Source organism: Schistocerca gregaria, chromosome 4, assembly GCF_023897955.1.
Source record: "Schistocerca gregaria isolate iqSchGreg1 chromosome 4, iqSchGreg1.2, whole genome shotgun sequence".
Taxonomy (NCBI): Eukaryota; Metazoa; Arthropoda; class Insecta; order Orthoptera; family Acrididae; genus Schistocerca; species Schistocerca gregaria.
In genome coordinates, this window is record NC_064923.1 from 84289703 (window position 1) to 84297567 (window position 7865).

General features: G+C 39.5%; 1 non-coding gene across 1 annotated transcript; it reads right to left on the reverse strand.

Moving 5' to 3' along the window:
- Nucleotides 1-1510: 1510 nt before the first annotated feature.
- Nucleotides 1511-1585, reverse strand: Trnas-cga (transfer RNA serine (anticodon CGA)). The gene has a single exon. It is a non-coding gene; the product is annotated as a tRNA-Ser (tRNA).
- Nucleotides 1586-7865: the final 6280 nt, after the last annotated feature.

The following is a 7865-nucleotide window of genomic DNA, read 5'->3' on the forward strand; positions in this document are numbered from 1 at the left end:
TGCTGCATTCCTTTGAACTTTTTCGATGTACTCCGTCAGTCCTATCTGGTAAGGATCCCACACCGCGTAGCAGTATTCTAAAAGAGGGTGGACAAGCGTAGTGGGTCTGTTACATTTTCTAAGTGTCTTGCCAATAAAACGCAGTCTTTGGTTAGCCTTCCCCAGAATATTTACTATGTGTTCCTTCCAAATTAAGTTGTTCGTAATGGTAATAAAATGTTGCTACTAGAGGCAAGCGAAAGCGTTTTGATATGAATTAAAGGAGATTTGTGGAAGTGGTATGAGGATCGCACCAAAAATATGTAAATAAGGAGGTCAGTAGGCTGACGAAGATAAAAGAGAGAAAATACATGCCTAAAGGCAAATAGCGAGAATTAGGAGTAACGAAGTCAATAGGCTGACATGTATGGTAAAATGGTGGGAAATTTGATGAGTAATTCCCACACGTATCATAAAAAAGGTGAGAAATGCGTAATGTTGCATAAATCATAAGGTCAGTTAACAGGTGAGTATTGACACAACACAAAGAATACAGAAAAACGAATGTGTTAAGAATTGCAGATTGTAGAGAATTGCTATGTTACAATAAGATAGCTTTTTGCTTATGTGGGTGCCAAACTGCTGTCAAACAAAATACTTCTTTAGCATACTGATCCATGCGATAATTGAGACGGAAGACAGAACTTACCAAGGGTACTGAATTTCCTAAATAAAGCAACGTTTAAGGTAAAGTAAATTGCAAACTAGCCCAAAATGTGACTATTTTAAAAACATAGGTTAACTTGCACAGCGTAATAGCTATGGTTTACGGAAAGAAAAAAAAATTGCAATGTTTGTAGCTCTAGCTTCACACTGAAGTAAAATTTCACGATTTTATGAAGTGACGTTTGACAATAATCATTTTGACCTTTTAAGTCATAGTTGTCGATATATTTTTTTAAAAGAAAAAATGTCTTTTCGATTTCTCAATTGTTTATTTAAACTATAGAAGGAAAATAGAATATACAATGTATTTTATCCTCCCTTATATGTAAACTCATAACAGAATCTTAGGCTATGTTATCTGTTTCTCGGGGACGTAAAAGTCAGCCTGCAAGGTGTATTGGAGAGGGAAGGACACGTACAACGGTGACTCCTCCACTGTCCCTTTTGATAACAGAGTATCGTGAAGAACACAATACATGGTCGCTTCCCACACTTTACCTTCAATGATTTAGTGAAAGCGATTTGTAAGGACACATTCACAATGGTACCTGCGATTGTGATTAAAAGAGTGAGTACTAGGAAAGAGAAATGTTTTTAGCTGTTTCTCTTTCAGGTTAAGACTGAAAATTCTAAACCATAAAATTAATTTTTTAATAATTGAAAATTTTATTTCATATTTCTATGTAATTTGATGAACACAATTTGTAAAAATACATTTATTTTATTTCACATTTCTATGTAATTTTATGAACATAATTTGTAAAAATACATTATTACATGAAACTTCCTGGCAGATTAAAACTGTGTGCCCGACCGAGACTCGAACTCGGGACCTTTGCCTTTCGCGGGCAAGTGCTCTACCAACTGAGCTACCGAAGCACGACTCGTGACCGGTACTCACAGCTTTACTTCTGCCAGTATCCGTCTCCTACCTTCCAAACTTTACAGAAGCTCTTCTGCGAACCATGCAGAACTAGCACTTCTGAAAGAAAGGATATTGCGGAGACATTGCTTAGCCACAGCCTAGGGGATGTTTACAGAATGAGATTTTCACTCTTACATGTTCTATATATTTAGCTAAAATCAGATTCATTTGAAAGAGGACAGCCACTTGTTTCTATTATTTAATTTTGTTAAAAAAATTTCCCCAAAAATAGAGAGAGGGTAATGTGGCAAAAGGAGTGTTGTATCACTGTGGGAGATACATAGGCGAGTGAGTGTGTCGCGACTTATCCTAGTTCACTGCTATCGCCAGTCATCAATATATGGCTACGCGTAGCATTCAATGTATTGCGCCATAATCAAAGAATGAAATGAATATAGCTTTTCTAAACTTTCCAGAATATTAAAGCTGAAATAGTTAAATCTCAGACTACGTATTGTTAAATAGATTTAGCACATCGTATTCATCTGATCATTCTGAGGCTTAACAAAAAGGAAAAAAAAGAAACAATAAATGACGCTAAATAATGGAGCTGGAAAGCCAAAAACTGTTCAGAATGTGCAAATGTATGCCACAGGCAAAAGTTACAAGTCTCAACTTGGTCGGAGCAATATTCTGGTCGAAATTGGCGTTTTTACCAAAAGTTGAATGCGCTAAATATTGGACTCAGAAAGATCAAAATTCGTACTTAACTATGCGACTCCATTAAGCTGCCTCTATTAACTGTCAAGCAATTTACTGAAAACTACATTTGGAACGAAAAAGTCCTTATTCACAATAGGTTAAGTATGATTTGCATTTGTTATAGAAAGTTCCAATTACAGAACTCGATTAAACTGATGAAATAATACAGCTGCACCGTTTTTCAAGACTTTAGTGTAAATAACAATCATTACGAGGAATCTATAAGAGGCAGTTTAGAGGTCATATTCTACTGTCGTTTCCATTCTAAACATTCTAGCCGGTAGAGTTTAAATGCAGTCGAGCTAAAACGTTTGCAGTAACTAAAGCCAACTTAACTCTATTCATATAAAAGTCAAGAAGATTGTACATTGTCAAACGACATAGATATTAATTAATACGTGTCCAAGAAAGGAGCCACGTAGATGCTGCCACATGTGCCTAGACCAGCTGACAGCAGATATTCCATTCGGCGATATGCTGCGCCCGCATGGAAATACGGTCAGAGAGGCACTGAAAAGGGACACTTTGCACCGAGATATCAATCTGTCCGTGTCAGTCAAACGCCTGTGTGTGCTGTGCCTCATGTGGCGTCACAGCCAGACAGCTACGAAACGCGTTTTCAGTAAAAGTAGCAAAAGAATACGCGAGAACTGTACACCGTCCTGGATTAGTTAGATTTGATGGAAGTAACTCTTCGTGTGCCGCCTATAATGTTCACAAAACCGCATGGTAAGTGGCGTTTATTACTTTGCACTTTTAAATTTAGCAATTAATGTTGATAATTAGAAGTGACGGTGACAAACCATTGTACTTGGAACTTCCCGTAGAGGCCGCCTCCAAACTGCTAATTGTGCTGTTTACGATAGGGACATTATTATCATTATCAGGAATATTTTTATCTTTGTGTCCCGCTGAGTAAATAGCAAGTAGGAACATTTCCTTTCAGTGAGTACAGAGAGGAATGTGGACTAGCAAAATGGAAATTATTGTCAGTATGTTCTCCGTCGCTTTCTGGCTGACCACAAAAATAGTTTTCAGACTATTGATAATGGCGAAGAACGTTATTTATTTTACGCACCACCCCTAGTCTGTTTGCATTACTTCTTAATTTTATCTTCCTGAATGTATAGTCTCTTTATGAATGTAAGCTGTTGCATATCGAAAAAATTCATTTTTAAACAGTAAATATGTGCATAAGCTAACGTTACCTTCACAATTAAGAACTAAATCTGCCGGCGGATATAAGAAGCAAATCTGACTGCGAGAATGTAAATGAAATATGCACTGTCTCAAACAATCCTTCCTATAAATAAATGAATAAATAAAAGTAATAATAACAACAAAATAAACCTAACTTTAATGAAAATAATAAAACTCAACACCATCAGCTGACACTGTGAAACTGAGAACTCGTACCTCCTGTATGCAGCTTACCTGAGTCACATTGGAAAATGCCGTTCAATTGCTCTCATAGAAAATGAAGAAAATGTGCGTCTCAATTTCTGAGCTGCTACAAACTGCAGTGAATTGCGGTAACGCAAAGGAATCTCTGAAATGCAATGAAAACTTGCTTCTCGTAGAACCTAACTGTCATAGAAAAGAATGTTTATCAGGTAACTGGAGTGGGATATAAAGAAGGATATAAAATAAACATCAACAAAAGCAAAACGAGAATAATGGAATGTAGTCGAATTAAATTGGGTGATGCTCCGGGAATTAGAATAGCGAATGAGACACTTAAAGTAGTAAAGGAGTTTTGCTATTTGGGGAGCAAAATAACAGATGATGGTGGAAGTAGAGAGGATATTAAACGTAGACTGGCAATGGCAAAGAAAGCGTTTCTGCAGAAGAGAAGTTTGTTAACATCGAGTATAGATTTAAGTGTCAGGAAGTCATTTATGAAGGCATTTGTAAGAAGTGTAGCCATGTATGGAAGTGTAATATGGAAGATAAATAGTTTAGACAAGAAGAGAATATAAGCTTTCGAAATGTAGTTCTACAGAAGAATGCTGAATATTAGACGGGTAGATCGCATAACTAATGAGATGGTACTGAAGGGAATTGGGGAGAAGAGAAATTTGTGGCACAACTTGACTAGAAGAAGGGATCGGTTGGTAGGGCATATTCTGAGGCATCAAGGGATCACCAATTTAGTATTGGAGGGCAGCGTGGAGGGTAAAAATCGTAGACGGAGACCAAGGGATGAGTACACTAAACAGATTCAGAAGGATGTAGGTTGCAGTAGGTACTGAGAGATGTAGAAGCTTGCACAGGATAGAGTAGCATGGAGAGCTGCATCAAACCAGTCTCTGGACTGACATGTTCTGGGTCTCTCCTGAACAAGCTCTCTGCCACAACCCCCGTTGCAAATCCATATCTATCCTCGCGATGAACACAACACCAGAGCACCTTCGTAGCGCAAGGATGACCTAAGTAGTCTCCGGGTACCGCAGCATTTCTGACGGGGCTGCGCATGCATAACTAAACGGTACAAATATTACATGGGTGTCCTAAGACTTCCAAAAACAAGGAAATTATATATAAAATTATATATACACTCTTTTCTGTACTTGGAGAGACCAACGTCCCACGGATGTAAGCGGTATGTGGCCTTCAAAGAGGTGCAGCCATTACCTGGCGGCCTGGCGCCAGTCAGCGTTGTGGAGCCAGTGGAGTGATGACAGCACCGAACCGGCAAGGAGCTAACCTCAGAAGCAGGCAGTGGCCGACGTGTCAGACGAGAGACTGTGCAGCTGCACAGGACTGGCCACACTGAGGCCTGCTGAACCATGCCGTGGAACCAGCGTGGATGAGTCGGCTCGCAGCAGACCCACACGAGCAGAGCCAGGCTGCAAGGAGTTTGCCCACGAAAGCGAAGGCAACTCGGCTGGTGCACCTCCGTGGACTCGAACTGTAGGCCACCGGATACCCCCCCCTCCCCCCACTCCCCAGTTGCAGGATGTTGACTACAGCACTGGTCTCAGCATCAGCGCCCGGGTCACATCTATCAGCTGCAACGTCCGGGAGACTCGTTGATCTTTGTAGACTTGTAGATAATCGTAAGCTCCCACTCTGAGCTGTCGGCAGTACCTACGACTAGAGAGCACCTGTTTCTATCATCTAAGCCATAACGCAACCATGGCTCAGACTTGAAGCAGTCGTGTCATCCATGCCGCAGTGGCTCTTCCTTCCTGCTTCATCTGTACTATTATGCCTGTGGTACCATTGCTTGGCCTCGGCATGTGGTAATCGTCACAGCATTTCAGAGATATCACTTGTCACATCAACAAACAGCCCCTGATGTAACTTTACCTGGCAGGCCTGAACTGGATTGCTTTCGTGGTCTCCTGCAGTAGCAGTGGAATATGTCTGTATTTTGCTCAGCCGTGCCCAGTAAATTATCTGCGGTGCAACAGCGCAAAGTAAGTCAGATTGCCACTGGACTACATTCCAGTAGTACAACTGTTTCACCGAGAGACTCATATAATTCAGTGCGAGTGCGAAGCTATATCAGTAAAAGACCTTTTAAGGGCTTTCTTAATAATGAAAGTTGAATAATCCATGTCGAAAATATTTTGCTACAAGTTCGTCATAGCGCACAGCAAACCGGAGCGGAGAGGACATGTAAATAACACTCATGGCCCAATTTGTAGTACGCAAAATTTGGTTTTATCAGCGGAATTTCGATGGACGTATTCATCAATCATTTATAATTACAAACAATATATTTCAATCATATATTTTTTCCACTGATTTGAAGATACTGTACAGTTCTATGCACAGGACTGCCCTGTGTGAAAACCAAGAAGTGTCATCACATTGCCGATTAAAATACGCTTCTGTCGGCCTACGTAAAACAACAGAGAATGGCCCTCATGAATGTTATCCAGAAAGGATTGGGTCCAGTAGTGACAGAAGAATGAAATAAAATTAGTGATGAAAACTAATAAAATTAATGCTTTGAAATCCATTAAAAATTATTTTAACTTTTTTGAGGGGGCACAAATGACCGAAAGGAAGAAGCTTACGCTGTCCATCACACTTACCGATAGCGAACACACTCGTGTGTGTGTCAACAACATGGCAGCTGATAGTACAAGCTACGAGAGCCCAGTGGGCCACATGAGTAAAACTGAAGCACAAGCTTGGAGCAAAAGGCAGAAGTAAGAGCATTCACTTGGAAGCAAAAGGTAAAAGCAAAAGCATTAGCTTCTGATTGTAAGAGTAACCTTTTGCTTTTCCTCTCTACCTTTTACTTCTAACACAGTAGCAAAAGCTCCTAGCCGCCTGCTTGGTACGCATTGTCAGCGAACCACTGTTGAGGAAGACCAGGCTTCATCACTGTTTCCTTTGCCGTGCCACTGCGTTTCGCTTCATTTATTTTCAGTGAGTACTGTCACTTATCGACTAAAGATGTCCTCGTCCGATTCAGACAAAAGCTCGGTATGTGCAGAAAGTATGATGATTTCAGTCACGGCTTTACAAAATCATCCTGAGTTATTAGAGAAGTCACAACTTCCAGAACCAAAAAGGAAGAAAGAAGAAGCAATCCTAAATGTCATACATTCATTTGAAACTAATATCTGCATTAAAACTGACAGGAAACATCTGCTAAAGAAAGTTAGAAACATGAAAACGAGACTAAAAAGGAAAACGGATAAGAACAGAACGGGAAATAAACCGATTGTTTTAAATGTTTGGGAGAAAAAGTTTTACACCTTGCTACAAGGAGATGGGATTCCTACAATGAACCAGATACCAAGTAAGGTAAGTTATAAGTTCCTGTGATGTTAATTAAGTTCTAGTTTTTGTTAGTCAAACAAAATTAATTACTGCTACTTATAAGGATACTAGAGGAAATTTGTTTTTCGGAAGAATTGCAAAATGTTCCTATTACTGTATCGTAAGTAATATTACTACCACTACTATTACCAACACTAGTGATGCTAGCAGCAATATGATATGTAAGAGCGATGTTTGCTATTCAGTTTCATTAAGTGCCATGGCTAGAGTTAACATGGGTCGCCAACATTTCGTAACCCTTTGCGAAGGAAAATTTCCGCTGTTATCTTTGTAAATCTTCATAAAAATGCAAACACGCGTTAAGTTCTACTGTAGTATACATCTCTGGCATACAAATCTGTTTCTAGGAACAAATGTTACACCTCATGCCAGCCCAGCATCCTCATAGTCTAGAGCAAGTCCATATGTCAGGGCACCACCCTTGAAGAAAGGAGCATAGCCAGAAACAGACTACAGAGCATCTCTGTACCACAGAATTACACAGGCTGGTGGGGGTGGAGCAACTGAAGCTCACTCGACTGAAAATGGAAAAAGAAGCTATGTTAATGAACTTTCTTAATATAAAGATGAAAAATGTAAACAATTTGCAACATTAGGAGAATGAAAATAGTTTTAATGTATATACCGTTACGAAGACTGTGTTATTCCTTTTGTTGTAGACGATCAGTAGTTTTGTATCTTTTCATAAATAAAAAATTCAAAATCCTGCATTTTGTATTAGTGCTGCAAT